Below are 17,895 nucleotides of genomic sequence, written 5' to 3' on the forward strand. Positions count from 1 at the left end.
AGAGAAAGAAAAAGGAAAAAAGACAGACAGAAAAGAGGAACATTTGGATCTCTGTCTCACACAATATGTAAAAATGAAACTGGAACACAGAATTAAATCTAGGAGGTAAACATATAAAACTCTTAGTAGAAATCGTAAGAACGAAGTTTCACAGCCTTGAGTTGACAGTAGTTTTTTAGATAGATTAAGAAAAACAAAGGCAAAAAAAAAAGTCTAAGTATATCGCTGGACTTCTTCAAAGTTAAAGACACATGCATCAAAGATACCATGAAGGAAATTTAAAAAAAACAGAGAATAGGAGAAAATATTTGCAAATCATATGTCTGATAAGGGACTTACATTCAAAATATATAAAGAATACTTATAATTCAACAGTAGAAAGATTGTTGGAAAATAGAAAATAATTTGAACAGACATTTCTCCATAGATGTATAAATGGTCAATTAGCAAATGTAAAGATGCTCAACAGCATTAATTATTAGAGAAATCCAAAGAAAAATTATAATGAGATATGCTTCACACTTACTAAAATAGTAACAAACTAAAAACAGCACCAAACATTGGCAAAAACATGGAGAAATTATAAGCTTCATGCACTTGTGGTGGGATTGTCAAATGGTTTAACCACTTGGGAAAAGCACTTTTAGAGTTCCTAAAAATGTTAAACATATATGTCAGCAATTTAACTTTTAGGTATTATCTCAATTGCAAACATATGTGTACCCAACCATTATATGCAAATATCAAACGTGGCATTACTCATAACAGCAAAAAATGGAAACAGCCCAAATACCCCTTTTCCAACGAATAGAAAGAATTGTGGTATTTCTAGAGAATAGAGTATTACTTAGCTATTAAGAAAAGAGTCAAGTACTGATTCATGCTACAACCTAGATGAACTCTGAAAGCATCATTCTAAGCAAAGAAGACAGATAAATAAAAAGAAAAGAAAATCACGTATTAATCCATTTTAGGAAAATGTTTAGATTAGGGAAATGTCCAGATTAGAAAATGGGAGACCAAAAGGAGGCTGTTGGTTGCTACAGGGCTAGAAGCTGTGGGAATAGAGTGTGACTGCTTGATGGGTATGAGATTTTCTGTGAGGACAGGGAAAAGGTTTTTAAAACAGTAGTGATGGTCCTATAACCGACAAGACACTGAAGACAACTGTACGATCAACGAGAGACGACTTTATATATGAGCTAGTTTTCAGTAAATCTATTACTAAACATGAATGCAGAGGGGTCCATAATAATTTACATGTCTTCCATTTATAAATGATAGCCAAATCATTCCATATGTTATAAAATTCTTTATAACAAAATGAAAAATTTTATGAGAGAGAATTAACTATTAGAATTTAAATACAGTGCTCTGAAGTAAACACAGTTCTTTAATCACAAGTCAAAGAAAGGTGAATTTATCAAAGAAATGATCCCTTGCAGCTTCAACTGTCAACACGTCAGCTCACTTCCTACTCTCGATTACATTTTTGCTGGGAGCCACATCAGCCTTGCTGGATGACACAGTCAGAGAGAGGAAATAGCAGACATTTGTACAGCTCCTGCCATGAAGCAAAACTGGTATCTCCTTCTACCACTGGCTCATATTGGGAATGGGACTGCTGTTATTGATCAGGCCTCGCAATGTTCCAAATCAGACCAATATCGCCCACATAGACACCTCATGAGAAGAAGCATATTCCCACCTCTACAAAGAAGAAGTTAGACAAAACACTGCAGATGTTTGTTGAAAAGCTGTTCTAATGAGCCTTAAAGACCCAAGGCATAGATAATAAAGAGGTTACAAACACAAGAGTTACTATTAACTCTGGCCCAGAGAAAAAGAGCCTAACTTAGAGATAAGAAACAGATAAGAGCAGGACATAAGTTACTGCCCATACATTTGCTAATTGGTGCCACAAATACCTTCCCTTACACTGATATCCGTTATGAGGATGGGTAAGAGTAGTTAAAACTTAAACTCAAATACCAAGGCCAGCACATCTAGGGCCCCTATGGTGCTTACACCTTCAACATCAAATAACAAGGTTTACACAAGCAACTTACTAACCAGCACAAAGACCTTCTTCCTTTTGTGAGCCAGACAGAATGACTCCTAGCCTACCTATGCCTGAGTCTTAGCGTTATTGATATAAACAAATGTGTTTGCTATTTGCTTCTCATTGAGAACATCCTGCTATCTTCTTAGTTGTAAGATTTACTACCAGGTTAAGCAAATGTGTATGCTTTTTCTAAGAATATCCTGTTATACTATTATTCGTAAAAATTAACTACCACACTGAAATTAGAATAGTTCTGCAAAAATGCCTCTGTAAAACCTGTTTCTGTACACTTTTCAAAGCTTCTTATCACTGAGATTTATTTGTAGTAAAAATTCCACTTTCTGTTGTCAGGTTAATGCCTGATCTATAAATAAAGACACAAAACCCAACAAGACAGAGATGCCTGCCTGGTGATCAGAAAGAAACTCGAGGCCCTCTGACTCCCTTTCGCCAACACCATCCTTTCAGGGACCCCTGGACCCGCTAGAGCTGGACTCACGCACATTTTGACACCATAGATGCCAATGTAAACGTGGGCCAGAATTCTCCTAAGTATCACAGAATATGCCCAAGTGTAGAAATAAATATTAATCACAAAATATACATATCTGTGAAAATATCACGCCTTTGACCATGATCAAATATATATGTGCTGTTGTCACTCTATGCCCCCAAATAACCCAATGTATAGGTTGGAAATGCCCTCAAATAATGAAAACAAGATGTTGTAGTTAACTCACAGAGTTTACTAGTAAAGAATCTTACACAGCTGTGGTTTACTTGAAAGAATACTAGATTTCAAGTTTGAATAGTTTATATTAAAATCCAGCTCTACCACCCACACAAACAAAAATGATTCCATATATTGTGTTTGCCTTAACTGCCTTGCATCTTTCTTTCCCTATTTTTTTAAAGAAAACACTTAACACTAAGTATTGCTGTGAAGTATAAATGAAAACCAAATGCTGAGGGAACCTAATATATGGTAGGTAATCCATAAACAGTTGCAATATCAGATAAATTTATTTCAGATAGTGTATAATAAAAAATCATATATAAGAAAAACTAGACTGAATTTAATTTGTACATTATAATCATTTAGAATGGATTTTTTATATTTTTTTAAATGTCAAAGGATTATCCTTAGATATACTTGTTAGTATATTCTTCATGCCTAAAAGAAAGTTGTTTATGTAATGAAAGAAAACTTACGGATTGTTTACTTGTTGGGCACTTCTAAAAAGGCAGAAGCCCTAATATATGAAACATTATGTGGAATCTTATCATTAGGATAAAGAATGGAGATTTTTGAAGTCTAGCATGTAACATCCAAACTTTCGTACTTTTAGAGGCCCACCAGGCACAATGAAATACAATAGTAAGAACGTAACTTTTAAACACTGAAGGAGACACGATTCAGTATAGCAGTGTGGCAAAACTAACAGTAAAAAGCAGCACAGCAAATATAGCCCATAAATAAGAATATATATCTCAGAAGGATTAAAACATATTATTGTATTTGTTGGCACATTTTTGTTGTAATAAAACTTAAAAAGGTTACTTTTCTTTATCTAAAATAGTTCCCTGTGAGAGAAAAAAAATGAAACAGAAACGATTCTTTCCCTTCCAGCTCAACAGAAAAAGTCACATAAATCAAAATGTCATCAGTGAACTGGTAGTACTGTAACACACAGCCCATCACAGTCTTCACAGCGTCTTAAATAAGCATCACAGAGGCAAAGAGATGAAATAAAACCCCGAGAGGGGCTATTCGAGTACTCCCACAGTAAATGATCAAATGCCCAAAATGCCGCCCTTTGGGGCCCTGTCTCTATAGGATGAATGAGATCACTGAAGGTAGAAGTCCATCAAACTGGACGCTGTATCTCATGGCCAGTGGAGTACAACATGCCAGACAGAAGATGTCATATTATGCAGTATGAGAAATTAATAGAGAACTCACTTTTTTTCTAAAAATCTAATTCCTTCCCCAGATGCCTGTGGGTGTACATTACTGTTTTTACTATAAGTTATTTCCAAGGAATGTCTACAGATAAACATCTAAGTGTAAGGTCAAATACAAAAATCTAAGTGTATGTGTTTAAAAGAATGAGAAACAGTTTAAAAAGGAAAATAAAGTCTCTAGGTAGCACTGTTTAATTCCTTATTAGATAATTTTCTTTTATTTTAACCACAACTCTGTGCATGATTTGGCAAAGAAGGGCTATATAATGTATAATCAATATAGAAGATGGATCAGGAAGATAAATTTACGCCAAAAAGTATATAAGTTGAAAAGATTTGGAGATTTCATCTTAAATAGTTTTAAGAAAAATTCACAACTAACAAAATCTCTAAGCTTTGATTTTCTGCAGGGGTAAATATACACATTAATACCTTGATAATCCCTATAGATACATACATAGATAAACAGACGGGTGGGTGGATGGATGGATGGATGGATAGATAGATAGATGAAAGAAAGAAAGAAAGAAAGAAAGAAAGAAAGAAAGAAAGAAAGAAAGAAAGAAAGAAAGAAAGAAAGAAAGAAAGAAAGAAAGAAAAGAAAGAAAGAAAGAAAGATACAATAACATCATTTCATTTTTTTCAGAGTGATTTTGCAATGCACTTGTCATGCATCACAGTTAAAATCAGCAGAGTGAAACTTTGAGGTCTCAACTACATTTATTTTCTCCTGCAACTGATTTTGTGCTTGATTAAATTTATAAAAAACACCTTTCATTTTGTGTTCTCAGTTAGAATATGGAAGTTAAAAAACAGAACTGTTGCTATGTGTAAATAATGTAAGACATGCAGAAAAAGCTCAATTTACCAACTTGAATTCCCATTAGATTATAAACAGTATTGATGAAATTTGCCACGACTTGGTCTGGATTTTATTCTATCAAAATGTGATGTATTATAAGAAACATTTCTTAAGAATTGGCCAAGAGTTTTCCGGGATATCTATTTGTTGAAAATCCTTTGATGTTCAATCAATCGGAAAGCAAAATGCTTCTAAGAGCTCTTGCCCCACCAGCTTCAATTTAGGGAAGTCCACGATTTGGTAATATAATTGGCTAGGCATTTTTAAAAGGACACATGGGAACATTATATTTTAAAAATATAAGAAAATTATTTATTTCTCCCAGGAGTTTTGAGTTTAAATGATTCTTTCATACTAAACTAATGTTGTTCAGTGGAGTGCAGATACAACTTAGTGGTCCAACCTCAGATGTAGAGATATTTTTCATTTACCCAGGCCAGTGAGTCTCAAGAAAATGAGAAACTCTAGTAAAATTATAGGAGGCACAGGTTATTTTTTGTTATCAATAAGAATAAATTAATAGGAAGATAAAGCTTTTCATCAGAAAGTAACTACAAGGAAAACTAAGAATGAATATGGAAAATATCAATATCATTTTATATAAGGCTATACTTCAAATATAGACAAATATTCCATTTTTTATGCATTTAAGACAGAATCAGACATAAAGTTATATTAAATGGGGATTTGAGGTAATTGGAATTGCATTCCATAAAAAGAGGCTGTACATTATGGCTTGGATTCTGTTTATGGTTTAATTTTAAAAACCTTATCTTGGCTGGCTCAAGATATTTTCCTACATATCATTAGAAAAGTTTTCAATTTAGTTAGGGAAATACTGATAATCAAAACACCTATTCATGGAAGCTTTAAACACAGGATAGCTATTTCATATGATTTAATTTGGTAAGGTTCACTACTCTAATAAAAATGCTGTAATATTCAAATTCAATTTTGGTTGAATGAAGGAGATTTAAGTTTTCCGATTTGAAAAATTCTTCAATTATATGATCTTCACATCAGAAAAATATATATACTTATAAAAGAAATGAGAATTCTTATTCTCCTAGATTTATTTTATTAATAAATGTGTGTGTGTGTGTGTGTGTGTGTGTGTGTGTGCGTGTGTGTGTGTGTTTATAAAACTAGGGTAGGGCTAGATCTCAAAGAATCAATCAAAGTAATTTTATTACTGCTCCTACAAAATTAGATTTCAGAGATTTTTCTTTACACCTGCAGTAATTTTCAAAGATATATGTGACTACATTTTTACAAACATTAGATTTGGCGGAGTATATTTACTTATTTATTTAGAGAGTGGTCATGCATGTAAGTGGAAAAGGGAGAGGCTAGAGAGAACCCCAACCAGGCTTTGCTCCCAGTGTGGAGCCCAGGATCAGGCTCCAACTCAAGACCAGATGATTATGACCTGAGACAAAGAGTTCAGTGCTCAACCGACTAAGACACCCAGGTGCCCCAGAATTTGGAGGAATCTAATCTGGGCACTCTTTCTGTGAGCATATTTTCCCACTGCTATCACTTAAACTGCAGATTGGCCTGGGTGGTAATTTGAATGATTAAAATAGGTTGTGCTGGATTTGATATTTATTATCTTAATTGCTCACAATTAGCACAGAGGATGAAATGCCAATAGTAGGCCTAGGCAGCTTCCAGACAATATTTTGGAAAGGATGCTTACTAGCTTCAAGACTTCAGGCAAGTTATTTAACCTAACATGAAAAAGTAGATAGGTGTGATAAACAAGAGATGGTGCTTAGAATATATTATTATTAACAGCTTTTACAGTATGTTAGAAAAGAGAAAACAGCAGTTTTACATTTTATAGTTAATAGAGATTTATGCTTACTGTTCTTAGAAGAGAGGTCTTTAACCAACAATTTCATAGGAATTGCCTTTAAGTGTATATTTGTCAGCCTCCAAAGCAGAGAGAAACGCTACTATTATTGGGAAAAAAACCCAAGTAAATATGGATCCTTTGTATAAAGACTGTTTGGGTCTTAATGATGTAATAATCTTGCCAGTCTTACACCCCACTTCTTTCTTAAACTCCTATAATTTCATTCTTCACTGAAGTGTTAATGCTACTCATGAGATCCTTTTCCTCCTGCTGTTGCTACACTTATTCTGATAACAGATTTCCCAGTATATTTGCCTCCATATTTTACTGTTCCTGTTTTTTTTTCAAACAAATATATCTGATTTTGAGAATACTGACCTTATTGTTTAAAGCCTGCGCACGCGCATGTACACACACACACACACACACACACACACTGAGCAATCTTATTATGGCCTTTGATTATGATATTTCTTGTCCTAAGATTGCTATTTTTTTCAAAAATCATATTAAATAATGCTAATGTTACTGATCGGAAGCACTAACATTATTTAACTCAAGTTGAGATTTGTTTTTTGTCTATAATTGAGCAGTGAGAACTAGGATTGCTGTCCCCTCTCCCTTGCTCACTTAAACAACTAGAAAACAGGATAAACTATATGAAACACACAATGGGATTGTTAAAAAATTTTTTTGAACTGATGAAACCAAGTATTAGAAAGAATGCAGCTACTCTAGAGGACATTTGGCAGTTTCTTAAAGTTTAAAAGTTAAAGTCATACAATGCACCAATTCATTCCTAGGTATTTACCCCAAAGTAAATGAAACATGTTCATAAATCTTTTACTTGAATTATCATACTTGACTTATTCAAAACGCACACTTTTTTCTTTCAGTTTTATAGAAATATAATTGATATAAAGTAGTATGTAAGTTTAAGATGTAATACATAGTAAACTAACATCTGCATAAATATATACATACACATGTATATAATGATTACCATAGAAAGTTTAGTTAACTTGCATTTAGGCAATGAACACAGTAAGTTTCATTACCTTATGTAATATACACCATGACTATAATTAATACCACTGTAAAATATATTTGAAAGGGCTAAGCGAGTAGACCTTAAAGTTCTGATTACAAAAAAAAAATTTATGTAACTATATGAGGTAAGAGAGGAATAGTAAGAAACTATTTTTATTTATTTGTTCACTTAAATTTAGGGAATATCTTATATATGGTAATATTCAACTTAAAGAAATTCATCCTGACAAATACATTGATATAACTGATGACTGTACAGTATTAATAGAGTTGTTAAATTACAAATGGAATCTACTAGTTCATATATGAAGAGTTGACATTATCAAAGACAAAAATGAAATGCTTTATCACAAATCAATAAATTATTATAATGTGTAAATATATAACTATAAAAAGATCACTGTACTAGTCTAGCAAAACCAACTTTTTCTGTTTATATCTTCATTGTCAATACTAAATCTTATTTAGTTTTATTTTGCATATATTTTGGTGATATAAAGTTATATTAAAGCTAAACTAACATGTGCATAAATTTTAGTGTTTTTATAAATTGCCTAAGACATAGCATTTCACTAAAGCATAGTATTATTTGAGAGCACATGACATCATACATTTTATGTAACTTACATAAACATGTAACCTGTAACAAAAATAGATGCACAATTAACAAAATGATGGTGTTTGTACTGACTAGCATGAACACTTTGAGGATAAAGGATGTGGAATTAAGCTTTCTGATCTCCAGTATTCTAAGGGATTATCACGTGTTTCTTTTTTAAGAGTCATTAATTGGGCATTAAGTTAGAAATGGGTGTCGTTAAACGATTCTAGTTACCAATGTTTAAAAACCTATTTACTAATGAATTTTGTTTTTTCGTATGTTTTGATTTTAATCTGGGATGCTCTTGCAATTTGTGGTATGCAAAGAAACACAAGAGCTTACATTCTTTGCATCTAATGAACTACTCTTAATTATAATACATGCCACCAGCAATTTTTTTCTTCAAAATCCAAGAAAATATGTTGGCATATAACAGATATTTATAAATAAATGGATATGCTGGTATGATGCTGAATATATGGTCATTTTCCTCCTCATCCATGCTATAGGAGATTCTCAGAGATACACAAAGAAGTTCCTGCCCTAAAATGAATTCTCTATTTAACTGGAGACTCTATTTAACTGGAGAGATTCTATCCCTTACATTTTTATCTCCTAAGTTTTCAGTTTTCCTCAGTTTTTCTCCTGATGTCACTTTTTTAAGCTCCAGGAACCCATCTAGAATACTTTATTTTTTTCAGTTGTTATATCTCCATAGCATCTCTTGTCTGAGTGAGTTTATCAGATTTTCCTTCTTTTGGGTGACCTTAGAAATTTTGAGGAATATTGGTAACGTATCTTTGTAGAATGCCCCTCTGATGAAATTCATTGATTATTGTGTTTTCTAGAGAAAGATAGAAGAGCTACCCTAACATTTTTTATCATGTAATATCACACAATGTATGTCCTAAATTATGTTTACATAATTTGCCACTGCGCATGTTGATCTTGATCATGTGGTTGAGAGAATAGTGTTTATTGGTTTTTTGTCACTATAAGGTTGTTAAGGTGGTTCTTTTTTTTTAAGAAATGGTTTGTTTTCCATCAACATTACTTCTATTTTTTTTTCTTTGTGGAAGAACAGCTTAAGACCATTCACTGGTTGTTCCTGCCCATTCAGTGGCCTGAGCAGTGGGAGCTGCAGACCAGTCTTCATTGGCGGGCTGAGCACTCCAGTCTTCAATAGGGAACTTCTGAGAGGACGTACCTGCACACCTTCAGACCAGTCTGTGACCTCAGGGTGTGTAGCAGTGAACTCAGGAGCTGGAGGAGTCCACTAACCCTGAACTTCCTCCTTGCATCATAGCTTTTCAGCTGCAGCCTGCCTGGTAGATCTGGTAGATCAGGTGTCACCTCTCATGGGTCTTCACAGGAAACAGTGCCACACATACACAGAACTTCCCAAGGCAAAAACCACTCCATCAGACCCACTGAGTCATTGCAAGGGATGGCAATGTCCACATAGCACAGAGGAGAGTCTGTGTCACATAAAGCAATGGTAGGCACTGTGAGAGGCTGGTGGTCAGCCCTGGGATCAGTTACCACCAGAAGTCATAGTTTCTGGAAGACTGCCTGGATCTGGCTGGTGAAGGTTTTGGGAGTGAAACAGCCAGCAATAGGTGTGGCTTCAGGGGCAGCAACAAACTTCAGCACAGCTCGCTGGCCAGTATTCCTAGATGACAGGACACTGACATGAGCAGGGTTTTCAACAGCAACAATGGTACAAGCTGCCAACAAAAGCTTCTCCCAGGTTCTTTTCAGATTTATGATGTAGAATACCATCACTTTTTCTTTTGTAGATGTACTGTTCCTTTGGAAGTCAAGATTGGTGCCACCTAAGTGGGTTCCTATGGCAAGGGATTTGAAAACATCCTCCTTCTTCATTTGCAGGACACCAAGGGCTCCAGACACTGTGAAAGTTTTCCTTAAAGTTACTGTAGGAAGACAGAGCTAGGCTGTATGGATACCTTCCTGAGCAGCACAGAAAGGCAAGACTGTTTTTTCTTCTCCTTTCGATACTGTGATTTTGCTATTTTCTTCTCCTTTCAATACTGTGATTTTTCAGCCCATATTTACAGAGTGGGAGTTAGTCCCTCCTTCCTTGAAGATAGTGGGTCTATATAAGTGTGGAATTTTTCGACATGGGGTTTATCTCTTTTCTCCAGTCATTTAATTAATACTTTATATTAGTATGGACTCAGAGATGCTGAGTTATATAACTTTGAGTTGTAATTCAGTGGTGATTTATCTTTTTGGTTGATGAAAATGTTCCAGTTTTGGCCATCAAAGTTTAGTTAGCTCCCGTGTCCCTTTAACATATCCTCACCCATGTGTTTTCGTTGTTCTTGTTGCTATTTGTTACTGTTTGTTTTTGAGCACTTCCTTACTTTCTGGCAACATCAGATGCTCCACACTCCTCTGGTGTATTTCCGGCCCCGAATCGTAGGACTAGCCACTTTCCAATGAGCTTAGTTCTTTACACTGGAGAAACAAATTAGAAACAAAGACCTGGGCCTTCAATGTGTTCACCGCAGACAGAGCGTCACTGCTTACTGGTCTTCACAGTTGCCAAAGGGTATGTAAGTGGGTACTCTACCATGTCCAGAAACATATTTTAATATGTAGACATTTGTATTGATATTAAATGACATATGAGTTCATCCTTGACAGTGTATAATATTTTACACATATTTGAGTTCAGAGAGTTGTTAATAAAATCCTTTTATGATTAAAGGATTTGTCAAATCATGCATGCAAAATGTGCTAATTGGATTAGCAAAAGATCAATATGCAAAAACACTCCGGGGTGCCTGGGTGGCTCAGTTGGTTAAGCAGCCAACTTCGGCTCAAGTCATGATCTCACAGTTCATGGGTTTGAGCCCCGCATCAGGCTCTGTGCTGACAGCTCAGAACCTGGAGCCTGTCTTCAGATTCTGTGTCTCCTTCTCTCTCTGCCCCTCCTCCACTCATGCTCTGTTTCTGTCTCAATAATAAATAAAACATAAAATTTAAAAAAATACTCCATAATTCTGCAACTATCAATTTAAAACTCTTATTCTTAAAAGTGGCTGAAAGGTCCAACACTACGTCCTTCCACTGGGCAAACTACTGCATATTGTTCCTTCTGGCACTGAGTTTTTCAAAACCTCACAGAGTAACATTTTTAGGCAAAGCAACAATAAAAGTATGTGTCCATGTAGGGGAGGTAAAGACTAGGGTCAGTTTCAGTGCTAGTAATCTGGCATGATACTGATATTAAAGATTCATAGTCTAAGAATAAAATATTTTATAAACTGTAAACCTGCAACACATGATTTTTATACCTACTTGCTGGAAAACTAAGGAAAGCACATATTAATTTTGAATAAGGTAATATGAAAACAGGAATGCATTTTTGCTAACTACAAAAAAAAACCCCTAAAGTTCTACTACAATTCAGAAAGATTTTATAGAACAGAGACCTAATGCTCAATTAAAGACAAGATAAGAAATAAACTTACTAAATTAGCAATTATTCAGCAGAAATTAAATACCCAGTTGGGGGAGAGGTAGCATGTGTAAGAAAAAGGAAAATCCTTAGATAACACTGATAACACCAACCTTTTGTCATCATCTACTGCGTTTGACAGAAAATAATCTTTTAAAAATTTTACCTGTGACACTTTTATTCAGCTTAATTATTCTGTGCACAGTGTAGTGTACATTAATTTCCACTCCATATTTTGTCAAATGCTGTCATCATCTTCTGATCCTGTCAAATATTTCACACACTCCACTCCAGTACACCCACAGCTAAGAACAGCATCTGTCATTAATGTCAGAATTTCCTAATATCAAAAGCTACAGGCTTCTAACTATAAAACAGTTGAGTGCATAGTCTGTGGAGTACACAGCGTAACTTAGTTCAGGGGTATTTTGGTAACTCAAGCTAAGCAAGGGTAGGGACTACTGGAAAATAAGTGCTGGGGTGCTTGGTGGCTCAGGCGGTTACGCCTTTGATTTCTGCTCAGGTCACGATGGCAGTCTGTGGGCTCGAGCCCTGCATCCGTCCTGAGAGACTGGAGCCTGCTTTGGATTCTGTGTGTGTCTCTCTCTCTTTCCCTTCCCTGCTCACACTCTGTCTGCCTCTTTCTCTCTCAAAAATAAACATTTAAGAAATTAAAAAAAAAAAAAAGAAAAGAAAAGAAAAAGAAGCCTTTAAGAAGGCTTGTCATTTTAGGGCTAAAGTTTAATAGAATGTTTAAAGTATGGGTTCAAAGTTTCCCAAACAAAATTCTGGAATTTCTGATTTGTTTTTCCATAAAATAATTTGAACCCATCTGTAACAAACTTTTGGCATCCAATGTGAAGCCTCCACCAGTTTCGAGCAAAGTGTACATGGGTTCCAAGAGGGACTGATCAAGGAAGGAGAGGCTCAGATATTTACCAGCACTTTCTCTCTCTCTTCTTCTTTCTCTTTTTTTAAAATGTTTATTTATTTTAGAGAAAAAAAATAGAAAGCAAGTGGGGAGGGGCAGAGAGAGAGGGAGAGGGAGAATCCCAAGCAGGATCCACACTGTCAGTGGAGAACCTGACACGGGGGCTCATTCCTATGAACCGTGAGATCATAACTTAAGCCAAAACCAAGAATTGGATGCTTAACTGACTGAGCCACCCAGGCCCCCTTCCCTCCCTCTTCTTGATGGGAGCGTCCAGAGAACCACTGTAGAAGCTTCATCAAAAACTGCCTTGAAGTGTGAGAGCCAGGCACTTCTGTTTTTCTAGAGCCCGGAAGCCCTCAGCCTTGGCTAAGCCTTATGGGCAGTGATGGGAATGATCTTCTCTTACAGTTTCTCAGTTATGTCTTTTTCATATATGTGATCAAAGTTCCCTGGAGTGGATAAGGGTGTTAAATCAATAGTGTCGCACTTCCAGATACCAATTTGCGGAGACTGTCAAATGATTTAAGAGTCAAAGGAAAAGAACAAACTAAGAATGTGTCTGTTTGTGGATAAGACAGAAGGTATAAACTGTCTTAATCTTCTTATCTAGTTGTGTTCCATCAAGATTCATCTATTTTCCATCTCCCACAACATTGACAAAAACAGTTATAAAGGACAGTAGGGAAATATTCCCCAGGAAAGGTGTCGGTTGTGTGACTGATCAGTAGGCAAGTTTTACTTATATACCCATCCGCCACCATGACAGACGCCATGGCCTGCACTGGGGCTCCAGGTGTTGAGAAAGAAAGCAGTGGTTTGGCAAGTCCAAGCCCAAGCTTCTCATTTATTTAAACTAGTCAGGCCAGATATTTAGGGACTAGCTTGTCCCTACATAATACTGGATTTTTGAGAGTGAAGTCCCTGGACTGGGAATACCAGACTTAAAATCCTTTATAGGTATCTGACATTGGAGGTTGATTTTGTATCTCTGTGGTACAGTTCCCTTATCTACCAAAGAGGTAGAGCATAGTATGGTTGTGAGTATAAAGTAAGATTATATACCTGAGGTGCTAAACTAAAAACAGTGCCTTGATTTCAAATAAGTGTTCAATGGATATAACTGACTACGAATTTGGCATTACTACAACATCTCTATTCCACTCCCCTTTGGCCTGATACATATTATTATTGATCTTCTCTTGGGAATCAGTAGCAATAACCCCTGGCAGAACAAAACAAAGGCAAAAATAAAGCAAAACAAACAAAAATAGTTACTTTACTTAAACGGAAGTAGTTTGCCAGGAATGGCTAGCAAACCCTGCAGTGACGGATGAAAGACTAGTCCACACTTTGCTAAGAAAGAGAGGAGAAGGCATGGGGGTCAAGACTCCGTTTCCCTGACTCCTATTCTCATTTATTGCAGTGTCAGGCCAATCACAAATCTCAGTTTGTTGTGGACAGAGGGCGTATTACATTTCAGGTGAGCAAAAACAAAGGGTGCATGACTTAATGGTGAACAAGCACAAGAGACTAATCAAATCAGAGATGTAGGGCAAGGGTCTCTGCGTCCTATTGTTTAGCTAAACATTGTATACAATATATACATAATTGAGTTCCCCAAGGACTGCAGAAAAACCTGAGGGGGCTGCCCCCCTGGGCATTCCCCTGTCCCGGCAGTCAAGCAGGCTTTCCCAGAGACCCCAGCTCCTCCCAAGCTTCACTGCAGTCCACCAGAAATCTCAGTGTTGGCATTTTAGCTAGCCAAGCATTGTGTATAATCTCTTCATCCTCAGTGATGACCCCAATAGTAGTTAATCCATTTGTAGTTACTAGTACCTTATATAGAATACAGAAGCATTTCTGTATTCTTTCTTCAAGGAAGGGCAGTGACATCCAAGGCATCGTTGCCAGGATTTACAATGGAACTCTAACTCTAGCTCTTGGGGGGAACTCTGGGTAAGAACTTCAGAGCCTAGACCAGGATTCAGTTTTCAGGCATAAATAGCTAATACAACATTTCGCAGTCAGTGACTGATTTTTTCATGAGATTATATTCACCTATCCCTGGAACATGGTTCTTTGATTAAATAATAAGATGAATAAATTATTTACAGTTTATTTTGCCTGAAGAGAGATTATTTCTATCAGATGAAGTTTAGATTTTGGAGAGTGGTAAGACTTTAGGTAGAGATTTAAAAATAATAGTGGTTGTACACTCAGCTAGCACAGCAATTACACAAGGCCTGACCTCTTTAGAGGCTAAATAAATGTCTCACAGAATTGATAACCAATCCATGTGTAAGATTAAAGATATCTGAGAGTGAAAAAATATTCCAATCAAGCCACTCCACATCAGTCCAGAGGGTGAATAATGACATTTCTTATCATTATTAATGCTATTTTAAAAGTGCACTTAACATGATAAATCATTTTTCATATATAAAACCAATCAGGGTCAGACCATTGGCCCTGTTTGAGGAGAGTATTAACATACCATTACTGAAACAACTAATGTTCTAAGTATCCAGTGGTATATTAAATTGCCTGTAACCTCTGTATATTAAAAGTTTAAATTTCTTCTAAACTATATATAAATTTATTATTTATAAAATACAACCTAAATTTTAGCCTAATTTTCTTCATACCCTTTAATTTTTAAAATTCTTGATAGTAAAAAGTATCTACTCAAATGTGAGTGCATCAGTGCGACCTCTCAGAGCCCCAGATTAAGGCAGACTATGACATAAATCGTTTTCCCTTTTAATGTTTGATGAATTTTTAGTTAATCAGCACCACAATCCTTCCTAATAGGACCAAAATATCTTATTATGATTATCTTAAAGCCTAATTTTTATATGATTCCATACATTTCATTATGGCCTTTAGCATAAGTGGTCAGAATTGGTCTTTTAGTTGTATCCATAGTATCAGAACTAATATAAAATCCTCCAAAACTTTATTCTATTCTGTTATACCATTCTGACACAACAGAATTTTTAAAGCCTGGATATTGTTTTTTAACAATTTTTTTTAACATTTATTCATTCTTGAGAGACAGAGAAATACAGAGCGTGAGCAGAGGAGGAGCAGAGAGAGAGGGAGACACATTATCTGAAGCAGGGTCCAGGCTCTGAGCTGTCAGCACAGAACTTGGCACGGGGCTTGAACTCACTGACCGTGAGATCATGACCTGAGCTGAAGTCAGATGCTTAATTGACTGAGCCACACAGGTGCCCCAGGCCTGGAGATTATTGATAATTTTCTTAAAATGCACCAAGTTCTAGTGTCTAGCATACGTATGGCTTTACAGGTAACAGAGAGTTTTCTCTCTCCAGGATAGTGTGTCTCTTGCTTTTTCTTGATTTACAGCACCAGTAAGAATTTTACCATTATAAACTGAGTATATCATATTATTTAAATTGTGTATGTTATTGGCCAGAGGGATACGGGCAAGTATGCGGTAATCTAAAACAATTAGTTTAGATGCTAAAGTAAATTATAGAAATAACAGAAAAAAGACTTGTGTGTTGACAACTTTGGTGCTTTTAAAGAGAAAATAGCCAAGTGGGAGGTGTGGGAGGATTCAAAAGTTCCTCCTCTGATTTATTCCCATTTTTGTTTGCACCTTAAGCATATTTAGGAACTATTTAGTGATATGTACCCTATAAATCAACAGTCTTCAACTACTTCTGTTTACAGAATTAAGTAAATTGCCTAGAGAAATTAAAGGAAAAATTTCTGATTAAGAAGCCATTTTTAATTATAGCTTTCTAGGTCATCCAGTTAACTGGATATTACTAAAGGGTAGGATAAATGATTAAAAAGTATTAGATTTGAAATGAGAATCTCTAAAAATTTAGTCTCATATGCAATTTGTAATCCTGGTTTTCCCATGTGAGAAACAGGTGTAATATGTCAGCCAAGTGAGTGTAACTATATTAGTTGCATCACAAATTCATAAATACATGACAGGGCTTCTGACACGAAGTCATGTGTAACCAGCTATATCAAAAAATCTAAGATTTTTTTTGTGAAAAGATACAAAGATTTAAAAAAAATTCTTTGGAGCTAAGAGCCAGCCCTTAGCCTAGATCTTTTTTTTTTTTTTAATGTTTTATTCATTGTTGAGACAGAGAGAAACAGAGCATGAGCAGGGGGAGGGTCAGAGAGAGGGAGACACAGAATCCAAAGCAGGCTTCAGGCTCTGAACTGTCAGCACAGAGCCTGATGCAGGGCTTGAACTCAGGAACCTTGAGATCGTGACCTGAGTCGGACAGTTGGCCACTTACTGAGCCACCCAGGCCTAGATCCTTAAATTCCTAGAACACAAAAGCAACCATTTAGAGATGCCTGGGTGCCCCAGTTAAGCATCTGACCTCAGTTCAGGTCATGATCTCACATCAGCTGCTGGGTTGAAGCCCCGCCTGGGGCTCTGTGCTGATGGCTCAGAGCCTGGAACCTGCTTCAAATTCTGCGTCTCCCTTGTTCTCTGCCTCTCCCCCACTCATGCTCATGCGTGAGCACTCTCTCTTTCTCTCTCAAAAACTGAACATTAAAAAAAATTTTAAAGCAATCACTTAATTTTGTAAATAATATACTGATTTAGAAAAGTAGACATTCTAGTTACTAGCCCTTTATCTGATATGTCATTTGCAACTATTTTTTCCCATTCTGTCGGTTGCCTATTAGTTTTCTTGGTTGTTTCCTTTGCCTTGCAGAAGCTTTTTATCTTGATGAAGTCCCAAGAGTTCAGTTTTGCCCAGCAATAGCCCTGCTAGGGATTTACCCAAGATATAGAGAAATGCTCATGCATAGGAGCACATGTACCCCAATGTTCATAGCAGCAATGTCAACAATAGCCCAAACATGGAAAGAGCCTAAATGCCCATCACCTGATGAGTGGATCAAGAAGATGTGGTATATATACACAATGGAGTACTACATGGCAATGAGAGGGAATGACATATGGCCATTTGTAGGAAAGTGGATGGACCTTGAGAGTGTCATGCTAAGTGAAATAAGTCAGGCAGAGAAGGACAGAAACCATATGTTCGCACTCATAGGTCTAACAGG

The 17,895-nt window shown here is 36.0% G+C and overlaps 1 pseudogene; it reads right to left on the reverse strand.

Moving 5' to 3' along the window:
- Nucleotides 1–9,486: 9,486 nt before the first annotated feature.
- Nucleotides 9,487–17,895, reverse strand: part of LOC115290559 — a 30,118-nt pseudogene continuing 21,709 nt past the window's right edge.

Source organism: Suricata suricatta, chromosome 4 (genome assembly GCF_006229205.1).
Source record: "Suricata suricatta isolate VVHF042 chromosome 4, meerkat_22Aug2017_6uvM2_HiC, whole genome shotgun sequence".
Classification (NCBI taxonomy): Eukaryota; Metazoa; Chordata; class Mammalia; order Carnivora; family Herpestidae; genus Suricata; species Suricata suricatta.